The following is a 12,867-nucleotide window of genomic DNA, read 5'->3' as shown; positions in this document are numbered from 1 at the left end:
ATTTATGCAACTGTCACCTAATCAGACACTTGTTTACAGCTGCCTGTTCACTTAGCAACTGGTAAGCTATGCAAGCCATGTTGAGATTCCAAGCTCCAGTGGAAAAGGCTACCACAGGAATGCATATGGGAAACCATTAAAATGGTGATTTTAGGATGCATTTATATCCTTTAGTCCAAGCATGCTATTCTTGAAGCAACCTCCTACCAAATGTTCAAGCAAACATGAAACTCTAACCCTCCCACTATGCAGGAAGCCACTCTATACCATGAGATTTCATTTCCATTCCAGAAACCTTCTCGGAGTTGCCTATACTATACAGAACTTTGTTCATCAAAGCTAAAAGCAGGCATTGTGTAAAGGAGAGATGGACATACATGTTCGTCTTCCTTTCTAAGAAAAGCGTTGAAGACATTTCTCCATCAAGGTATACTTTTTCAGTTTAACAACAGAATTCTCAACTTGCTGTCATGGTAAGAGATGGAAGGATATGCAATAAAAAAAGATTTCTTTCTCTTTTCCTATAAACGCTTGATTTCTTTTGCCATAACGATGAAGCTGGTATAACACTCTGCATGTTGCCCAAGCTAACAGAAGTAGAAGGATGAGGCAAGAATTAGTTAAGTCAGGGTAGATGACAGAATTAAGTAGTTGATACCTGGGGTTTTACCTCTCTTTTACTCAATTCTCCATATTCATGCTTGGATAAATCCACACAGAGCTACCTAACCCTGCCCGCCCTGAGCTGCAAGGTTCTTTTCATTTCAGATCTCCTTTTGCTGACAGGCTGCCAAACAGACAGGATGTTATCTCACAATTTGTTGTCTCAGGATTGCTAGTAAAACAACAAAAGGGAAATAAAGATAGAAAATATCCAAGGAGAATTAAGGAAGTCATGGCCAAGGCCTTTCTGGAGAAGTGAAGTTTAAAAAAGGTATGGTTCATATATAGTTCTTGTCACAGTCAAGGCTGTTCTATGGCTGACTACATTAAGACTGGGAATGGCTGCAGTTCATAGAGTTATAATAATACTTCCTTTATTGTGAAAAGAAGAACAAGACACCCCTTGTTCCCCATCCCATCCCGTTCTTCATTTGCTGTGTTGTGCAATTTGTATATTTTGCTAACAAATGGAAGATGCATTTATTCCATCTCATTACAACCGACATTGACCAAAAAACTCAGTTTTAGTGGAAAGTTATTTCCACTGCAGGTGCCGGTAATTAGCAAAGAAGGAATCAGTTGATGTTTGTAGACTCAACTTTTCTTATTCTTTATTTGGATATAAACTTCCTAAATGTGTGGCTCTCATAATGTGTACATATATCTTAAGACTGCATTTCTGTATAAATATTTAAATTAAATCAGTGGCAGCTTTCTCTAGTGACGAAATACAAATGAAACTTGCAAAGAAAAGAAAAAAAAATGTTTTTACTGAACACTATTGAAAACTGCATGAGCTTTTTATGGAAATTTTTCACACCACTCCCCCTCTCATTTCCTGTTGTCATATAAATAATTCACCAGCAAAATCCTCATTCTGAACAAGAAATGAAAAAATTAAATAAACAGAAGATCTACAGATATGTATGGGCTCTGCAAAAGTTATAATTTTTTTTGTTTTGTTTTGTTAAACTGGGTAGTCACTTGTTAGCAAGACAGCCTGCCACACTGGGATGAGGAGGGGATTGAAAAACTTGCAAATAGATAAAACTGCTTGAGAGGCTGGAATTTGATTTCCTTATCAGACTCAGAAAGTTAGCTGATGCAAAGCAGAGTGCAAACACTGAGCTTTCGTATTTTAAGCATGCAGAGAAGAAATGGTAATTGCACAGTGATGGCTCTGAGTTCATGGCAAAATAAGTAACTAAAACAGGTGAATAATTCAAATTTGACATATCTGCCAAGGTAGGGGAATGGGCCAGGTGTCTTCCTGTCAACAGCAAGTAGTTAGTAGATTTTCCTCCATCCCTATCATGCTCCGAAGATCTTTAAGTCACAGAATCTTGTTATCTGAATAATCCAGTTTTAGCTCAGTGGAACAGAATTTGCAATTATAGAATGTTGCTGTAAACTTTCACATTACTCATGTCAATATTGCTCATCCCAACGTGACCTGTAAGCTCAAAAACCATTTCCAAAAGAAGGATCTCAGCACTTTAGAGTGAGTCCTGCTTCAACACATGTGCTTGTTGAGCGTGCTGATCCTTCCAAGACTATTCTTTCTGGTGGGTGAAACCTTGAGCATCTCGGTTTGATAGTGGGATAGTTTCTTCCCAAAAGAAAAGGAGAAGGAAACTTGCAAAACATTTTTCATTCTCATTATGAGATCGCAGTCATAAAGCTGCCTGGATGCACACACCGTGGCTGCACCTACACTGCCCTGTCAGTAGCCACTTAGTAAAGAGCAGGGTAAGAACAACAACAAAAGCCCAATTCCTCCTGACTTGTAAGAACATTCTGTTGTCAACTCAGGGAAAAGCCTGCTGAGATTCCTGAATAAAAGCAAATGAGTACTCATGTTTGAAACGCTCCCAAGAAAGCAACAATTTGTTTGTCCTAGTCCTACAATTAGTTCATCCACCCCTATACCACCTTTGTAGTACAGACAGAGAAGATAAGTCAGGGTCCTTGGTTGCAGAATGCTAGTGTCTGCTCAGGAAGGGCAGTACCTTGCCCATCAATAGAAGATGCCTGTAGAGCAGGAGAAATACTTGGCAGCATGTCCCAGGAACAGCCTGGGATGCAGAATGCTCCCAAGACTCAGGAGCTGCAATGACATTGCAGCCAGCCTGACCAGCTCTGTTCTAGCTGCTCTATGGGGCTGACTTCTCCATTTGTCTAGGCGAGTATAAATGAAGCACTGAAATCTGGGGATGACTGTCAATGTTACTTTCAGGAGAGCCTAGGTATGAATCCTGAGCAACAGCTGTGCACGTTAAGCTGTTACTGGATGATCGTAAAAGGAAAGAGAATAGTTCTCAAACAGAGGTGATGTGAGCTGGGCAAGCAGGAAGCTCCTCTTTCAGAAATAAAAGCCTGATGCATCCTGAGAGTTTACTCTAGTTAGGGAAAATAAGGGAAAGTGCAACCAGTTCTCTTGACACTTACAATGCAATTCCCCCCAAATAAACTACATCACAAAACAAATACAAGCAAAGTATTTTTTATCTATGTGCTGAAAAAGAACATATAATAGTGGTTTGTATTGCTGTTTTAATAATGATTACTTCTTCCATGGTATATGTGGGGAAACTGATGTCATCAAAAGATAACTGTCTCAACATTATGAAAGATTTGAGGGGGCACGTTCTGTCCTTAGTACTTTCAGACAACCCTATTTAAGTCAATAGTATTGCATAAATGTAACTCTGGGTAGAATTTGATCAGCAATTTATAAATGATCATATATACTGCTGGAGTCTGCAGCTGTGTTGTGCTGATATTTAGCTGCTCTATTGTGAGCCTCTGACTCCAATATGAATAAATACACCAATGACGGAATGCACAAGCAGGGTAAATCTCAGGGGGACTGCAAATGGATTTTCTTGTTTGTTTTTTTTTTTTTTTTTTTTAATAATTCCAATCTCCTTTATTTGGAACAAAGGATTATTTGGGAGGACGAATACAGAAGAACTTGAAGAAAATACCATCTATGTATTTCTGAGTTTCGATTTTCAAGCAGCCTGATGCAAGGTAATTACACTTATATCACTCTAACAAATTCTGTTTGTAAAGAGCAGATGTGAATAAGTTTGTGGCAGAAACAAAAGAAAACCATTATAAAGAAGATTTTGGATACTGCAGAGTTATTCTGGAATTTCTGGAGATAGGGTCCCATCTTTCTTCTCCAGGCTGAGAGAGAACACTGGTGACCTTCTCAATTCTGATTGTTACAGTTCAGTCCTGTACACTGACTGGGATCATTAGCTAATTCTATACATGGAGAGAGAAAATACAGGACATGCCTAAATGGTGAACTGCAGACAATCAACTGCTGAGAACCCTTTGTTCTGCCTGCATAATGAACCAGCTGTGGTCCAGAGGCCCTTAGACATGCTGGGGGGTGGCGGTGTTTCTGCTGTTCCCAGGCTTCCATCTAGTCACCCCTCCTAGGTGAACTGAGATGGCACGTCTGTGCCACACCAAGTCAGAACAGGAGTAGATCTGATGCAACAGCTATCCATGTCTAATGATGTCTGTAGTCTCAAAACCATCAGCCTATACTGGGTCAAAGAAGGAAAAGCTGCCTTAAATTTAGGTAAACTATTTTTCCTGTCATGTGAAAAGGTTTTTAAAATCCAAGGGAAGTTATCTCAGATTCATACCAGTGTATACTGCTTCAGAGAAGAAAGACTGAATGAAAGTGGAGATACAGTATTACCTGGTTTGCATTAGCAAATGTATGATTTACCTTCAAGATCAATGGAAAGAACAATGAGTTTGGTTGAAAACCCCTGACTTCAACACCACCAGTATGGAACGGAGGGCATGGGGGGGAGGGGAGGAATGTAGGCTTTTTTTTTTTTTTTTTTTGCTTCAGCCAAAATAGTCTTGCTAAGTCAGAGTTACAGCTTCACCGATTAATCAAGATGCAGTGAATTCAGGACTAAATCCAAATCCAGTTTCACTGAAGGAAAAAAATTAATGTCTGAACTGAGAACTGAAAAGTACAGATCAAATAAAACTAAGATCCCTCTTTTTCACCAGTGAATTTAAATCTTGGTCCAAACTGCAGAACTATAATTCTGAGTACAGAATTTTAAAAATAAAGATGTAGGCAAAAAGTATTTTGCAATTTCCTTTAAATGAATCCAATAATTCTCTCTTCTAGGGCAGCATTAAACTCTCGTGGTGCTTAACCAAAATCAAGGGATTATTCTCCACTATTATCCTATAACAAACAGAATAGGTTAATAGCTGTCATTGCCATTTCTAAATAGAGTACTGTATCATTATGCATTATTAGAGCTGACAGGCACACATCCCTATTACAGCACTTCTATAACCTCACACAATAACAGCAATGATGTTTTGCAAGATGTTTTGATATTTGCAGACCTTATAAGATTTTAGTAAAGGCAGTGTTTAGGTTAGATAGGGAAAAGGAGAGCAAAAACAGAAGTGTTTTTCTTCTTCATTCTAATTTAATGTTGTTTCCTGCACAACTCTTGCAACTTTTTTGACGTATGAGAAATGCCTGGAGGAGGCCAGTCTGTCAGCAAAACAGCCAGGAAGAAATTTATTTATGGAAAGAACAGAGGTGCAGTTAAAAAAGAAAATAAAAAATACTCTCCTTTGAGAGGAGATGGAAAAGCAGCTATAGAGTAATTAGCCTTTCTTGATCCTTCCTCCTTCCTTGAACAAAACTGCCCCAAAGAAGTTGGACTCCTAACACTCAGAACAGAATTGGAAATTGCCATACAGTGTCTCCCAAAGTTTCCTACAATATAATATATGTTTGCTTAGGGACTATTTCCCACCTTTCTCTTGTGCAATGTAGTAGCTCCCACATACAACAGATTGGTATTCACTGAGATCTATGAGGCTCGGATTTGAACTCCACTCCAACTTCAAGCACAGACTTTGATTCCTGTGTCAGACATTACCCCAGAATTACACATCAGTGCCCTTAATAACAACTATTCTTGTTTTCAATTTCTTGCAAATGTTTTTGAAAGACGGGAATTCTTCTCTTCTGCCTAATTGTACTGTCAGGCTTTTTTTCCCCTATAAAACGGGTGAACGAACTGCAGAACAAATATGACATGGATGGCAAAATTGTATGGGGCATCAAAATGTTATGACCAAAATTACATTGCACTGTTTTAGCTTATAACAAAGAATACCTTTGCAATACCCGACTCAGATGCACAAGTTCCGTGAGGGGCTGTAACTTCCCTCACCATGCTACTAAAGGAAAACCATGACACGTGACAATGCAAAACATATTTATAATATATTTGCACTTAAATCTATGAGCTAGCTATTGGTATTCTCATGTGAGTGCCACTGTCTCAACTGGAACTGCACCTACTGACAACAGTATAATTTTATCTACAGCCTGTTTGGAAATATGGGCAGCTTTGTTGCAAGGAAATGCATTCTCATATATTCTTTTTCTCAATCTATCTTTCTTAGTCATTCACACCACATAAATGCTTTTGGTTTCACACGTATCTCTTGCAGCATACTAATTAAATGTTTCAAAAGGCTTTATCCATGGTTAAGTGAAGATAAAATTTTAATGATTTAATTAGCAAGCTCCAGGAAAAAAATAATAACGAACAAAGGCGGGTGCTTTTAGTGTCTCTTGCTCTCATGTTACATTAGAAGCACAGGAAGATGCAACATTCAACATCACTTTTCCTAGTATACTCAGCAACAGAGAACATGGTCCATACCATGCTAGAAGGGAAGTGGGGAACACAACAGTTGAGTGGGTTATGCCAGCTCTTAGCTGCATGTCGTGAAGGGTGCTTCCTCAAAGGAAGAAGGCAGCTTTAAGGGGGAAAAACAAATTAACTGTCATTTGACCTCTAATGCTTGAAAGCAACTGGGAAAAAAACCAAACGCTATTTTCTGAAGGATGAACTGAAAACTGGTTCACTTTCAGTATTTCCTCATGACTTCGTGTTTCTCTTGTCAGTTGGCTGCTTTACCCTCCCAGACCTCTGTATTTAGGGTTTGGTAAAGATAAATTTCTGTTGTTCTGTATTATACATTGGAGAAGAAAAAGCTAATTGCTCTGTTTGAATAGCTTTGTATTACAATTTTGAATGTATTCTTCCGCTTTTCTCTCCACCAAGATTAGCTTATTGTGAAAATCACTACCCAAACACTACATACCATTGACACAGAGCACAATATCAAGGCAGTTTGAGGCTGCCTCTGGGCTGCAGCCATTCTAATCTCACCACTTGGCTCTCCCATCCCAAATATGAAGAAGTTGGTTATAATATTCCGTTTCATATGATGCACTATGCTCTAATACACATACTGAATATCAAAAACTAGCATGTAAGGAGATGAAAGGGAGTCTGGGTTGTTCACTCATTATAAAGGATCATTCATTCAAAGAAGTTAAATGCATCAATAGGCAGCTTTACTCCCTCACCACAATTCAGAAGGATCAACAGTACATGCTAGCTTCTGCTTTAAGAATTAGAGATGAGGCCAGAACAGAAGGAGGGCACAGAAAACATGCATTTAGCTGCAATTAGAATTCCAGTCCATTGTAACATAATCATTGTTTTGGTTCACAAAATTTGCAGTTGGCAGCAATCTCACTGTCAGCCATCACTGAGCCTGCTCTGGAAAGACCAAGAGCTGTGTTCACAATCAGCTCTTGGCAAAAGTGGTCGCCATGCAGTCACTCAAAGCGATGTGATATCTATATCCTCATCTCATTATCATTATTCTTCTCAGCCAGGATCCCCAGTAAGAAGACACAGCTGGCCAAGTCCTATGGAAGGCTGTGCGCACAGGATAATAAAGCTGTGAAAGCTACATGCAAAGGGAGGGTACATAATAAACGTGCCATGCAAAGGGTAAGCAACTGATAAGGGATGTAGTGAAGAAACTGAGGAACTGATCCCAGTCATAGAAATGCTACATAGCATGCAACTTTCTAATGCTTTTTGGCAGTGTATAGTGCTTATGCTATATTCTCGTTCTTATAAACTCAGAATATGGGCACTGCTCAAGCCTTTAATCTGCAAATCCCCTGAAGCAAGGATTTACTTTTATATGTGCTAGTCAACCTGTTGTAAATCACTGTGTACAGCTAACATCACTATAGCAATGACTAGCAATACAAGGGTGATAATACGGGTGGTTGAGGAATCTGGAGAGATAAGTTGCACGGAGCAACTATAGAACTGATGTGGATACAATGAAACACTTGAGGTCAGCTCCAACTTAAAATTCAGACTTTTGTTTTTCAATGCTTAGTTAAGAAACAAATGTGAGCTGCACATATCAAAGTCCCATTTACTGGACATCTTCATGATGCTCATTTCTGCACAATATGCTCTTCTTAGTATTTGACTTACCTCCTGTAAATCTGACTAACCAAAGATGACCTATATTGTTGCAAAACACTCAAATTTAAACTGGTTAACAAAAGCAGGTTTGGAGGACAGAAAATGGAGCAGAGAATCTGAATCATTCACTCATTAAAAAGCATCATCCACTCACAGCTGGTATTTTACAGCTGATGTATTTTGTTTTGCTTTGTCTGCATAAAAAAAATGAGCAAGGAAATGAACAGTTTTGAACCTTGAGCTACACTGAAAGTAGATATGGAGAGTTCAGTCCCTGGTCAAGTTAAAAAACAAACAAACCAACCCCCCCTTAAATCCCGAACTATTAGACTTTAGAGATTTTCAGTATTCAGCTCTAATAATCTGAAAGAATTGCAATGTATAGCATACCCAATTCTTAAATGTAAGTACATCAATCTTGTAATGCCCTCATTCTTGCAAACTTCACAGTGAAAAGTAGGGATGGTGATTCAAAGTGTATTTACTGACGTGAGGGTTTTCCACGCTTCCCACTGCTACAGAATGCAGTTATTCTCCTGGTGAAACTATGGAGCACTACCTCCCTCTTTCACCAACACTAACACCACAGGAAAACTTGTGCTATAAATACATTATTAACACTTTGGTTAAAATCTGGTTAAAATTATCATAGGCTGCTAGTAAGCAAAAGTCTTTTCAAAGTCAGCTGTTGTTGCCTGGCATCTTTGCAAACTTACCTATAAGAGTCTTCAAAAACTCTCTGATAAAGATTAATTAAGGAAGAAAGAGTCTATGTTCGCAATCTCTTAATTTTCCCTGGAAATGTAAACGTTTGAAAACACTGTGAGATTAGTTTCAACTCTTTTTCAAATAGAAAACCATCACTGGTGAGATAGATAGTCCTATATGGCCACAGCCAAGACACAGAAGCTCCAGCTTAGAATTACCAGTGTAATTTGTTGTCCAGCTGATCAGCTGTTAAAAACTAAGCTGGACAGAAATAAGTCTTCCGAGTTCAGAAGTATCTCAAAAAAACTTCTACCAGGGATTCTCACATTGGTGTGGCTGTAATAAAAAGTCTATCAGTGTTTAAATTATAAGCCTTGCTTAATTTAACTGTAAAAAATTGCTGGAGGCAGACATTTGTAATAAAAGTTTTTAGCCTGACAGCAATTTCCGCTTTAAACATTTTGAAAACAAATGTGGCAATGTTTCAGTTAGTGGAGAACAAATAGTATCTTAGAAGTCTATCTGTTACAGGAGTTGAGAAAAGAAGGATTTGCACATTTTAAAGCTACCAAACTTCCATTACAATCAATGCTGACACGTGCTTGGTTAATTCATACTTTACCAGAAACTGCCATCAGGTCATGAAATGTAGAATGACTACAAATGTTTCATAAGCATTCACAGCGACAAATCATGTTTGACTGCCTTGACCAGTTTAACTAGGAAAATTTAGAATATGTTACAGAAATCTAGACTTGATGGTTCTTTCCCAGGTACTTCCTGGGCAGAGGTGTTGATCTAAATCATTTGCTTACTCAACAGGATGAGGCACATAGTCGTAATTTCAGATGTCCAGAATGACAGGTGTATCTGCATGAAAAGGATAGCTTTTCTGTGCAGGAGAAGGGATTTTTTTTTTTCCCCCCAGGAGTTAATATCAGACACCACCACAGGATTGTAGAATCATCATTAACATTCCTCAATTCCATTCCAAGAGCAAAGTACAAATCTTCTATTGGCTTTTGCATGTAGAAACTCCACAGAACGTCGTTTGGTTTTGTTTTTTTAAAGAAAAAAAGGATGAACCAAAGTACCATCATTAAAAATAATTTTAATCCATTACTGATTTTTTAAGATGGGGGGGAAGACAGAATGAATTATTGCTGAAAGTTATAATGACTTACTGGATTTCTAGAATGGGCTTATGTATTATCATGATGCAAATGGCGCAAGAATTTGAATAGAACAAATTAGAACCAAAACTGTTCCTCCCTCAGTCAGTGAGGAAAGTACGGTCTTAGGTAAGTAGGATTTCTTTCTTTCTCCTGCCCAGGCAAAGGCAAGAGTGCTAGCATTTTATATAGAAGTCAGGACAAACAACTGCTCTCTCCCTCCTAAATTGTCCTGAGTCCAGGACCACTGATGACAAGCCTCAAAATGTCTCTTTGAATGGAATCACTTTTAGAACAGGATACAGGTAATAATCCCCTGTGTATTATCTTCAACAAGCCTGATTTGGATTCAGTATCCATGACTCTGTCCAGTGGAGGCTATGATCATTAATATATTGATTGCACCATATGGGCCTGATAAAGCAAAGTACTCCTCTTTCTTTGCAATAGGATCACACTGTAACACAAGAAATCAAGTATTTACTAGAAAGCTTATCTCCCTTTATCTCTGATGTTCCTTTGGGAGCCTAGCTTCCTGAGACACCTTTCAACAAAGCCTCTGTGTTAGTCAGCTTATCCTCCTCAAGGTTTTAACAAATGATCTCATGCTTCTTTCAGTGGAACACATTTTAATTGTTCACCATCCTTTAGATTTTACACCATGACAGAGTAAGGCTTAATTTTGTTCAAAGAATGACAGGAGGACCTTCCCAATAAAGAGCCCAAGAATAATTTTCTTAAAGATAGTTGATGTGTTTTTAAGGTGGTAACTTACCCTTAGCAATTTTGCTTGATTTCCCATGTCTTCCCCCAACAGCCCTCTCTAACTTAACGCTACATAGTCAAGAAAACTCAACCCAACAACAAACAGTCCTGTATCATGTACATACATACACTTACTGAATCTGATGTGTATGATGTAAACTGCTTAACCTTCTTTTTCAACTGGGTTATATAATTTCCTTCAGACCTTGCAAAATTATTTAGGACAGATGAGATATCAAAATTTTGAAAAGGTGTAAGAAAAAATTAAATAACAAAATTTATATTTCTGTAAAGGGAAAATTCTCTTTGTATTGCAATCTAATTTGTCATGTGCTGAGCAGTCACTGATAATACCTCATAAGTAATTTACTTAGCAAAAGATCAGAACTTGGATATAGGATATCACCCTGCGCTTGCCTATGATTAACCAGTGATGCAGCTAAAAAAACCCCAACCCTCTTCATAGACTTTTTCCTGCAGAAATTGTTTTATTACAGGTTATAGGTTTTGTTAGATCGCTTTGTGAGGAAAAAAAAAAGTAAGAATTGCACTAACCACTGGTAGTGAGTTGACCCTGGCTGGATACCAGGTGCCCACCAAAGCTGCTCTATCACTCCCTTCCTCAGCTGGACAGGGGAGAGAAAAATACAACAAAAAGCTCGTGGGTTGAGATAAGGACAGGGAGAGATCACTCACCAATTACCATCACGGGCAAAACAGACTCGACTTAGGGAAAATTAACTTAATTTATTGCCAATCAAAGCAGAGTAGGGTAATGTGAAATAAACCCAAATCTTAAAACACCTCCCCCCAACCTTCCCTTCTTCCTGGGCGCAACTTCACTCCCGGATTCTCTGCCTGCCTCCCCCCACCCACCCCAGCAGTGCAGGGGGACAGGGAATGGGGGTGCGGTCAGTTCACCACACCTTGTCTCTGCTGCTCCTTCCTCCTCAACGGCAGGACTCATCACACTCTTCCCCTGCTCCGGCATGGGGTCCCTCCCATGGGAGACAGTCCTCCACAAACTTCTCCAATGTGGGTCCTTTCCGCAGGCTTCAGTTCTTCATGAACTGCTCCAGTGGGGGTCCCTTACACGGGCTACAGTCCTTCAGGCACAGACTGCTCCAGCATGGGTCCCCCGCAGGGTCACAAGTCCTGCCAGCGAACCTGCTCCAGTGTGGGCTCCTCTCTCCATGGGTCCGCAGGTTCTGCCAGGAGCCTGCTCCAGCATGGGCTTCCCACATGGTCACAGCCTCCTTCGGGCATCCTCCTGCTACGGCGTAGGGTCCTCCCCGGGCTGCAGGTGGATATCTGCTCCACCGTGGATGTCCATGGGCTGCAGGGGGACAGCCTGCCTCACCATGGTCTTCCCCACGGGCTGCAGGGGAATCTCTGCTCCAGCACCTGGAAGACCTCCTCCCCCTCCTTCTTCACTGACCTGGGGATCTGCAGGGTTGTTTCTTTTACATGTTCTCACTCCTCTCTCCAGCTGCAGTTTCTGTGCTGTAGCAACGTTTTTTTCCCTTCTTAAATCTGTTCTCCCAGAGGCGCTACCACCGTCGCTGATGGGCTTGGCCTTGGCCAGTGGCGGGTCCGTCTTGGAGCCAGCTGACATTGGCTCTGTCGGACATAGGGAAAGCTTCTAGCAGCTTCTCACAGAAGCCACCCCTGTAACCCCCCCCACCACTACCAAAACCTTGCCACACAAACCCAATACACCACTCCAAGATAAGAAGTAAAAACGTGGGGCTGTGGGTTTTTTGTTGGTTTTTTTTCCTTATGAACACACATTCATTTTTGGTTACTGTTACTCTTTTGTACCATGTGTGTCTTATAATTTTTGCTGTAAATCTGTCAATTGCTGGTTTTCAAACATTCTGGAAGTATAATGAGCCATCACAACATTAGAAGTGACAGTTCTAGATATAAAACATGAGGCCAAAAAAGAGCCAAAGGCACCAGAACCCCGGACATATGGCAGAGGTCCATACAGTTCTGGAAGTGCAACTCAGTGTGATGCAAAGCACGTTTCTGCATGATTCCAGAGATACCATGACCCTGAGAGCACACCATGTGTACACATTTCCAGGCACACCGATATTCATTTGTCGACAAAATAGGCTCTAATAAATCCTGATAAGCAGTTGTGCCTGTTCTTTATGTAATTAGCATTTGTG

General features: G+C 39.9%; 1 protein-coding gene across 1 annotated transcript in view; it reads right to left on the bottom strand.

The window, feature by feature from the left end:
• CARD11 (caspase recruitment domain family member 11) overlaps positions 1-12,867 on the bottom strand; it is a 115,937-nt gene that overhangs the window by 74,402 nt on the left and 28,668 nt on the right. The gene's annotated exons all lie outside the window — the stretch shown is intronic.

Source organism: Aquila chrysaetos, chromosome 25, assembly GCF_900496995.4.
Source record: "Aquila chrysaetos chrysaetos chromosome 25, bAquChr1.4, whole genome shotgun sequence".
NCBI classification, from domain to species: Eukaryota; Metazoa; Chordata; class Aves; order Accipitriformes; family Accipitridae; genus Aquila; species Aquila chrysaetos.
Note: the sequence above shows the minus strand (reverse complement) of the source record. Positions and strands in the feature narration are given on the sequence as shown.